Source organism: Bradysia coprophila, unplaced genomic scaffold (genome assembly GCF_014529535.1).
Source record: "Bradysia coprophila strain Holo2 unplaced genomic scaffold, BU_Bcop_v1 contig_617, whole genome shotgun sequence".
In the NCBI taxonomy this organism is placed as follows: Eukaryota; Metazoa; Arthropoda; class Insecta; order Diptera; family Sciaridae; genus Bradysia; species Bradysia coprophila.
This window is the reverse complement of record NW_023503856.1, coordinates 57,861-68,577: the sequence shown is the minus strand read 5'-3', so window position 1 is coordinate 68,577 and position 10,717 is coordinate 57,861. Positions and strand designations below refer to the sequence as shown.

The window sequence follows — 10,717 nt, the reverse complement described above, 5'->3', positions numbered from 1 at the left end:
AGTACGGTTTAGATAAATCTTTTTAGAAGCATTCAGTCCTACATGGAATCATTTGTCAACGATGACGAGAGTAAACGATAAACTATGGGATTGGCTAGCTGTTTTCTCACATAGGAAAATGTATGTTAGAAGAAATGAAGTAGTAGAGTTAGTATGAATCACCAATACTAATGATTACATCGCGGTACGCTTGCCGTTTCTAAATGGATGACTCAAATAATTATGATGCTGGGCATAGCACTGAACAAACCACTAGAACAGATTTTTTTAACGGTAACCTGGCCCCTTTTTTTAAATGCTTCTGCGTTCCAATTAATTTATTTATTTTTATATGATAAATTTGGACTAATGCGTCGTGCAGTCCCCTATTGAAAATTCTGTTCTAGTGCTTTGTTCAGTGCTATGTGCTGGGCGATTATGGAACTTAGGAAACGATTCGAAATTATTTTTTGTAGCGCTCAAAGTGGTAACTGAAGAATCAACATAGATTGTTAAATGATACATACTAGACATCAAAAAATGTTACAACGGATGGCTTATGTATAAGTTCAGTATATAGACGAAAAATAGAAAAATTATCACACCCACGTAGTCAATACAATTAATGACGAGTGGATTCGTTTTTATAAAGCTTTATAGATTATTACACTCACTTCATTTCATAGTAACGTACCATATTTTTACAGGAACCTTCAAAAAGTTTTGATTTTGGAGCGATATTTTTTCCAAATAATCTAATCTGAATCTGACCAGTTTTCAAATATTTACACTCACGGAATTTTGAAAACCGACACATTTTCTGTTTTGTGGTTTACTGTTTTTTTTTTGTCAATTTTGCATGTATTTTTGTATGGAGAAATCAAAAACTCAAGCAAAACACAGAAACAGAAAATGTGTCGGTTTTCAAAATTCCGTGCGTGTACTTTAAAATTCCTTGATTTGACTATTGGGAATTTTATAAATCTAAAAAAATTGTTGACGTTTGCAATGGGTTTTTTTTTGTAAAAAAAACTTTTCTGGCTGTTCTTAAAAACAGCCTTCTTTAGTTGATAGTGCCGACACGTTCAATTGTGTCTTCACTAAGAAAAGCTTTACAAATTCTGTTATTTAAACTCAACAGAACTTTTGCTAACTTGTCGAAATATGTGTAGCCAAGAAACACTCCATGTCGCTGTTTCGTTAAATAATTATATACGTTCATCCATTTAACGACGAGGAACGTTGAATAAGAATCAGAAGAGAACACGAAAAGAGAATTTGAAAATTTGCGTGCAAAGCTAAACGGTTTGTGTACAGTATACACAGCGTGATATAAATTGAATATATATAAATTCGACTTCTACTGACTGTGCACATATATAATTTAATGTTACTCATGAGATTTGCATTTGTGGAGACACGCACAACTTCATTCGTAAATGTAATTTTTCATTTTCCTAAAATGTTTTAACAGAGAATGCGTTAGCAAAATATGGAAAACGACTGTGGTCGTAGTTCAATATTCTAGTTTTTCAGTTTTTTTTTACAACAGAAAAGCAAAACATAAAATCAATAGAGATCCAGATGATAAGGTTGGTAATCACACGACTAGTTTTTATTGTGCATGGCATGCAGTTAGCATTGGGTTCATTTGGACATACATATACAAACAATGCATTCCTACCCCGTTATTATACACTTTAAAGTAGTTTTTCTTGTTACTGTTTACCGTCCTAATTCAATAATTTAATCTACAAAATGCAGAATATAAATTATGTTGATTGCTTGATTACATATTATTTCACAGTGATTTTATGTTCAGGACAGAGTTAACCGAACAAAGAAAATGCGAGCAAAAAGGAAATAATTTCGCTTCAAATAAATTCATTAAAGCTTTTTCACAAGAGCTTTAACACGACGTTTCGTCGCATTGAAAATCAGCTTCTAGTTTTAATTAATTTATTCAACACAGTTTTCTTATTTGTAAGATACTTGTAGTTGACGTTGTAGCACTAATGATGGATTATAGATGAATATATGGAAAGATAGATGGATATAGAGATAAATTTGTTGACAGCGTGAAACCAAACTGTGTCGATAAACGTTATCTTAAATTTCGTTTGAGTTAATATTTTCTGACATGAGAATCACAAAACATGCTACTGCTACAGTAATCTGTTAAATCTAATTTAATTAAGCGAAATTAATAACAACGCATTTTTGATTGATCGATTGAAATTAATTTAAATATCTGAGACATTAACTCAATAAAACGTATCCATATATTTTCCTGAAAGGGTCAAGCTGTTCCGGCTTCGTACACAGATTTATATATTTAATCATTTCAGTGTCTTTCGAAATAATTCTATGAAAATTATTGTTTTTCCGGACAAAACCGGGGCTCTTTTCCATGGGAAATGTATTTTTTGTTTAGATTGACGGAGTTACATTAATAAAAGATGTATCGGATTCCGACGAAAATTAATGAAAAGAAAATAATTTTCGAAACGAATTTTAAAATTTCCAGTTTAATCGAACTTTAATGAAGATTTAATTGTTTCGTTGAGGGTTGAACACTTAACAAACAGACTTTTTGTGGTAATAGAAATTGTCGAATGAATTTATTGGGCTTTCACTTACACACCCACAAGAAAAAAAGGTTGGAATAATGAGCAAGTATATTTGAAGTACTAATTACTTGTGAGATAGAAAAAAGATAATGAAGTTGTTACACCAATTAATCTAATTCAAAAAGTTAACCTGTTACGTTTTTATGGCAAAAGACTAAATGAGTAGCCAGATGAAGTTCTTGGAACAGGTCAGGTCAAGCTAAACTTTACCCGAAGTGACCTGAAACCTGAAATGCAGTAAGTGCAATCAGGAAATGTAAGAAAAAATCAGGTCAACCTAAATTCTACTTTTTCAGGTTTCAGAAATTCAGGTTCTGGTCAGCCAAAGTTTCTTTCAATCGCGATCGATCTGTTCCGAGCCTTAGACGATTAGATGAAGTAAATTACTTTCTTGAGACACTGGTAAAAAATAATGAAGTAATAGATTGTCAACCAATTGAGAATATTCAATATCAATAGAACTGTCTTGATACTGATGATGTGCTTGAAAAGTCTGTGAAAAAAATTAAATTGAATCCAAAAAAGTCTCTTTCTTTAGATTTTCGTGACAACCCTAGTAACGAGTTTGCACGAGTGTAAGCCAATAAACGAAAGAGCACAAAAGATACCATGATAACTGATCCCTTATTTATAGCCCACTTTAGAATTATCTTCAACTTTTTAGCCCCGTACGAAGTACTGGGGGCTTATAAGATTAATATGCCGTTTGTAACACGTCGAATTGGAAGCAGACAGTAAGGACAAAGCATTTGGTTATGTTCATAGATGACGAATCCGCAATAAAAAAAATGTCCGTCCGTCCGTCCGTCCGTCCGTCCGTCCGTCCGTCCGTCCATCCGTCCGTGACCCCTATAGCTTGAGTAAATCACAACCTTTTTTCAAAATTCTTTTTTTCCCCGATTGGTATCGACAAAAGTAAGGTCAAGTTCGAAAATGGGCATGGTAGGGTCGGCCCCTCCAGAGCTAGGGCCCTATAGGTGTTTTTCAGTCTTTCGACGATATCTACCGAAATACGCACGCAATAGCTGCTTGTAATATATCAAATGAAAGGTATTGACGAGTAGAACAAAGTTGCAGAACATTGTTTTTGGGTAAGATGTAACGTGGGCTTATTGGGAGTGCTCAAAGGTCGTTACTCGGCCCTAAGTGTTTTTTGCACATAAATCGAGTAAATCTCATCCGATTTTGCTAGATTTTGTTCCATTTGAGAGATAATTGAATACCGAAAATAACGTGGCGAAAAAAGTTTCAAATTTGGGCCCTTGGACTAAGGCCGCTACTCGGCCCTAAGTGTTTTTTGCACATAAATCGAGTAAATCTCACCCGATTTTGCTAGTTTTAGTTTTTTATGGAAGGTAATTGAATACCGAAAAGAACGTGGCGGATAAAGTTTCAAATTTGGGCCCTTGGACTAAGGCCGCTACTCGGCCCTAAGTGTTTTTTGCACATAAATCGAGTAAATCTCATCCGATTTTGCTAGTTTTTGTTTCATTTGAGAGATAATTGAATGCCGAATAGAATGATGGCAAAAAAAGCTTCAAATTTGGGCCCTTGCACTAAGGCCGCTACTAGGCCCTAAGTGCTTTTTGCACATAAATCGAGTAAATCTCAACCGATTTTGCTAGTTTTTGTTTCATTTGAGAGGTAATTGAATACCCAATGGAAAGTTGGCAAAAAATTTTGGGTTTCTAAAATAATGTCGGAAATTGTTGGTTTTATTTGAAAGGTACTTCGTACGGGCTTTCGTAATTGCGCTATGCGCAATTTTAAAAATGATCAGTTTCAGTAAATTTGACAATGCCCAACTTGACTTGCATTTTGGTAACAGACGCATTAGAGGGTTGTAGACGTATTAGGGTTCCGGGCTTATTAGGGCTACGGACGAAATAGGATTACGGGTTGTACGGGGCTAAGTCGCAGCAAACGCTCCGACTGTTCTGATGCCTTGTTTTTGTTTATTTTCGCATAAAATGACATGCGAATTGAAAGCTTTCAGTGTATAGGGGAGAAACGATACGAGACAGTAGGCTATAAAAAAAAGCTTTCAAATAAAGCCAACATATGGGATTTAACGGAAACGACATCCATAAGACTTTTATGCTAACCGTGTAAAAATGCTCATTTAAAATGCTTTTTGATGTTAATAAAGTTTTAAATTTGTCCTAAATACCCTACAAGGAATGATATAGAAAGTTAGAGCCAATAAAGATCTCTGGTGGCTCATTCATTTTTGTGTAATTGCATCATGTTGTTGATTTTTCATGATTTTTTTTCACACGAATGGATATAATGTGTGCAGTGAGTTTTCAGATTTGTTGTGTGCTTTGAGATTTTATTCATTTTATTTTATGGTGGAGGTGGTTTGAAGATTCGGAATTGATATTGAATTTGTAAGAAATTAGTTTGATCGAGAAACTGAAAAAGGTAAGGAATTTGGTGAGATAATTTCCAGCAATTTCTGATTGCTAGTATGTAGTATGAGACGTGACAATTAAAAATTTGAAAACCCCTCTATCGTTATGTTGAATAAGAGTGATGTTGCTGCATATTTACAATTTTCTTCTTCTGGATAAACTTGTTGGGCTAATTTTTTGTTGAGAAAATATAGCCTATAATGTTTTCAATACAATTCTTCTCGGACTTTACCCTCGCCCTTACCACAAAACTGAAGCGACACCAATGACGTACTTGCTCGTTTGAAAACCATACCGATACGAAAAACTCTCTATTTTTACCATAGCAAGTATTTTACCTACGAAACACATCCTATGCAATCATCCATGCATTTTTATTTAACTAAAGTGGAGTTGTTACTAAGTTTCTACCGAACCACCACAAAAGTTATACATTAACCCTCTCTGAATAAACTTTCTTTCGACGTATATCCAGAGTCGACCAATTTTCTTCCCCCACAACAATACTCACATTCGTCTCTTAACATTTACCTTTTTGATCATGCAAACTTCCAACACACATGTTTTCCTCATTTCCACCTGTTTCGATTTCAGAACAAATCGCATGAATTTTCTCTCTGTCGAAGCATGAAAACAAATTTTTTTTTATGTTGTTGATTTTCTCTCCTCTGTTTCGCTACCGACAATTACATTTTCCCAACACAAAATAACATTCGGTCGATGCTTGATATGCCAGTTGATTTTCCGTCGTGACGCTGTTTAGACATCCACAAAAGTGCGATTGAGTTTGGATGTTTGATAGTCTTATGAACGAAAGTTCTTTGGTCTGAAAATAGCATTCAACTCAGGATTTGTCGTGTAATACAAAAATAAACTGAAGAAATGTGATAAAGATGTATAACAATTTAACTATGTAGAGTTTCTTTTGAGTAACTATACAAAATGTCGGGATTTTCTTTTGATTTCATTCTTTGCTTGAATAGAAATTGTCGTGATCGAATTTGAAATCAAATTTTTAACGGAACGAAATTGAAAATATTAAATAGTACAAGAGAAACATTTAACTTTTCCGTAATCCGGTTTTACCCTACTGGTGTTTGATGTTTTACCGTTGGATTTAATGTTCGTTGTTCTTTCATTTATTTTTATTTGCGAGAAAAAAGGATTTTAAATTGAATTGTTTCGGTCCTGCTTATATAAATGAACGAATGAAATTATTTTTAAAATAATTATATCATTCGATGACTAAGTGGTGGTACCGTATTTTTTGTGTTATGCAAAGTTCAACCGTAAAAAAAATTCTTTTTCAATTAGTTTTGTTTGTTAATGTTCGTTGATACACAACACAAATTTTATTATTTGGTTTTCCATTAAATTAGTGCAATGTTGATGAACTGAATAAGCTCGTCGAAATATGTTCACAAATTTTTTTATTCTTTGCTATTGACATATTGAATACGACTCAGCATAACTGAAAAGGGACCTGTATAAATTTACCTTCTAGGTTTGTACAAATTTGAAAAACAGAAAAAAAATCGCATTTCAATATTTGATGGACAGCCATAGGGATGAAAATTTATGTTCCTTTTGTTCTGAATACTCAATATATAACCTGAAACGTATATCCCATTACCTATTTATATCCAGAGCAATTCTGATTTTTATTTTACCTCATTGTATAGTAGGTAAGTTTTTGATTGGCATATTGGGTTATACACACAGATCGCGAGTCGAAAATTTCATTAAAATTTAAATTGAACAGGGTTCAACTGGCAGGGATAAGTTTAATTTCCATAGTATGCGATACTGATATTGAACGCCTCCTGTTCACCTATATGTAAATTAAATTCATAAAATTGTATTTGTTGTTCAATCATGTCATATGTATACGTAAACGTAATATAACACACCAACATTTCCAATTCGCGCTAGTTTCAGCTAGTTTTTTTATTTTAATGAAAACTAAATAGAATAAAATGAAAAAGTGATTAATATTAGCAAAACTCGTGGATCACATTCAATTTTTCTGATGGCAAATATAATCGCACTACTTGAGCACTTGCTAAAACATTTCATAAATTTCTGTAACTCTCACACGAAAGTATAGTCAGAGACTTGTGTACACAACTATATTATGCATACGAGTATTAAACTAAGGTTTATTCTCTGGAGTTAATACGGGGTTTAATTAGGATGCGCGTATAATTAAAGCCACATAAAGCCTGACTTTTCAACATGGCATTGCTATTAGAAGCTAAATTATTTTTCAATTATTGTTTTATAGTTTATAAAGGTAGAAATACAAGGATGTTTACTTAATTAATATAGCTAGAGGTACTGTAAAATGCACTTTAAAGTCAGGTAACCCAACTTTGTAATGAATCAGCTCCGTCACAACCCACCATATTCATCATTTATAACTTATGAAACCTATCGATGTGCGTAGATTCTTATCGTCTCGTGGGTAGATCAACAGTGGTCTGACTCCATTAAGTCTTTTATTTTACTTCAATAATGACATACAATTACATTAAAACATTTTCAGATAATCAAAGTAGGAAATAGCTTGATAATATAAGAAGCACATCTCATCCTTCAGCTAAATCTTATTACGGCATGCATGCTTTGGAAACCATATTTTTCGTGTTTCAAGCACTCCTTTCGCTGCTATCAGCATTATTAACCTCTTACTTAAATCAAACGGAATCATGTTTCGTGGTCACATTTATGTCGGCTTCGCCTCGGATCATTAAAATTCACTCAAAAAAGTGAACATTTCCTTAGTTTCTTGTTATTGAAAATTTAAAATGCTCTGCCCTGCATCCTCTGTGTAAGTAAGAGCAGTAACAATTTCACTAATTTCGATCAGTAGATAGACTAAAAACTTTATTATTCTGTTATTTGCACACAACAAAAATATAATATTTTTTAAAATAGTCGCGTGACTACACTAGAGATCAAAATATTATCGTATACACTCAAATGCTCACGGAAAGAAAATATATTAATTTTCCTCGAGGAGGCGAACAGTGAGAGGATGCTAATTATAACAAGATCTCATGTTATATTAACATGCTGTACGGTTGAGTTCAACCGACAATATTATTGATCTAAAAATAAATTCAATAAAATTATACTTTTTTCCCAAATAAATTTTGTATTTATGAGTTTTATTTTTACGATTATTATTGTATATATCGAATGAGCGATAACATTTTTATTGAGAATGCTAATGTTTGTTAGAGATATTCGCATACATTTTCAACATTCAGCCTTTGAAGTGAATTTATTTCGTATAAATTGTTCAAATTTTTCGTTTCAAAATATTTTTTCGATGAAGTAAATTATTCTTCGAAATGTCTTAATGATGGTTCACTTTTATCGATGTAACAAAACAGAAAAGGAACTGAATGCCGAAATGCAGGTTTAGGGAAGGATTTTGTTTAGAATGGTTGGATGTTTGATCGTTGAAAGGAGAAATTGACATTTTTGCAATGTTTGTTCTAGTTATTTATTAATGAAGGTTTTTTTTCTCTTCATAAGCATTTTCTCGCCCAAATATTTTCACAATCTTCTCGGAATGACCCCAAAAATCGCTTTCCTGTTCGAGCAAGTTCATATTCCCTAACTTTGTAAATAAATCAGTATTCACAACATGACTGATTGTTCAATGATTGTTTTATGTTGAGGTTTTCAATCCACAAGTTTGTAGTTCGTAAATCGTGTTTATTTAGGTAAACGATGAAAACAATAGTATTTTACATGACTAGGGATAAAAAGATGAAAAGTAGAGTTTTCGTGTGAATTTTGTTAATCCGAGGCGAAGCCGAGGTCAATAAACACACAAAAACGAAACTTTTCATTTTTATCCCGAGTTATGTAATGTATTTCACATGCTGAGGGCGTCGAAAGAAGTGCTTAAAACATGAAAAGTACGGTTTTCGACGCATGTAGCATGTAAAAGTATATGAAGAGAGGACCGTTACAAAACTTGCATGTATCTCGTAAAATCTGTAAACCATTATAACTGCCTGTGAAAGTTGATTATTACATAGCAATCTGACCCTTGGGAAAATGGCCCGTTACATAATGAATATTTTCGGTTCATTTTTCGAGAATTTCTGCGTGATAATCAACAGACAGGCAATGAAAGTAAATAGATAGGTATGGCCAAACGTTCAAATTTGTTCTAGCCGGAGCACATACGGATTTGCATGGCGCCACCTCAAACGAACTCATTTCTAGTGCAAATTTCCACTAGAAATGAGTTCGTTTGAGGTGGCGTCATGCAAATCCGTATGTGCTCCGACTTGTATGGACTGGCCATACCTACTTATCTACTTTCATTGCAGACCGGTAGTAAAGGAGAATACTTTTAATGCTGTATCGATGCTGCCGTTTCGACAAGTGTAGTTGCATACTTCGTTACTTCGCCTTCTGCACATAGTTATACAAACTCTACCTTGTTTCTTCAAAAAAAAACCCTTACGAGTTTTATTTTATAACAAACGGTTACCTCATGTAATGAATCTTTTTCACCGCATCCAATGTAATCTACCATTATCTCACAATTTGAATTTCAGTTTGGATATAATTCCCATTCGTTTAGACTACTGGAAAAGTCTTCTTTTCGGTGATAAATCCTTTTCCTCCTCCTCTTCAGATAATTTTGCATAATCATCGAACTGTTACAACTGTATCCTTTTCGGGTTTTGTCAAGTTTATTATTGATCGTTCGGTTTAATTTACATTCTCCACCAAAGTTTATTAAACCTCTCCACTCCAATTCGTTTCCTTTCACAAACAATTACAATTATCGAATCGAATGAATGAGGTCACATTCAGTCATACCTTATCTATCACATTTCAACATTGAGAGGGGTATAATTATTTTGTGGAACACTACATCAAAAATGGTGACTTAATTAGATATTTTTTTTTTCACCCATGTGATATGAACCTTCCAAATATAATTAAAGTCAGCTTTATGCCGAAGTAAATGTATGCATGTGTTTGTTTGTTTGCTTGCTTGCTTGCTTTACCTACGCTGTCGTAATATCCATAATGTATGCTCTGCTCTACATATATTCGTAAAATATGATAAAAGCAAATACTGAAATAAATTTACGGGGTATCGCGTAGGTTAGGTATATGTATGTGCTAAAAGTACTTCGTTTGGAATGAACTTGAAGTATGTAGCTCATTGACGCTATGAGGGCTCATGAAAATATAATGACTTTTCAGAAATACGTTCGGAACTTATTGTGGTATTATTCTCAATATTGCTAGTCTCAGACATACGCTATCGTACCTGCATCATAACACCTGCGTATATACAGACACAATAAAGGGTGATTTCTCTTTGGATTTTTCCATTTTCTTAAACGTAATAGCATGTCAGTTTACTAATGATTCTGTTTAAAAAAAAATAGTTCCTAATGAGTCATACGATAGACGAATGCAATTACTAAATTTGAACATCGTTCATTTATGATGGTCCTTAATGACTTAATGGCTTTACTTTACGATCAACTGAAAAGGTATTCGTCAGTCGAAACAAATTAGTAATTTACACATCTAGAGGAAGAATGCTCAGAGTGTTAACTTTGTGTATTTTACTGAACTTTATGTGATCAAAAGAATAGCCCAATTCACGTCAGCATTAACGGAGATGTTTAATTTCAATGAACATAC

The 10,717-nt window shown here is 33.4% G+C and overlaps 1 protein-coding gene across 2 annotated transcripts in view; it reads left to right on the top strand.

Annotated features, from left to right (window-relative positions):
- The first annotated feature begins 5,773 nt into the window (after window positions 1-5,773).
- Window positions 5,774-10,717, top strand: part of LOC119083397 — a 51,846-nt gene continuing 46,902 nt past the window's right edge. For both annotated transcript variants that reach the window (XM_037193113.1, XM_037193112.1), the window contains exon 1: window positions 5,774-5,967. The gene's annotated coding sequence lies outside the window, so the exon portion shown is untranslated. The remainder of the gene's footprint in view (window positions 5,968-10,717) is intronic.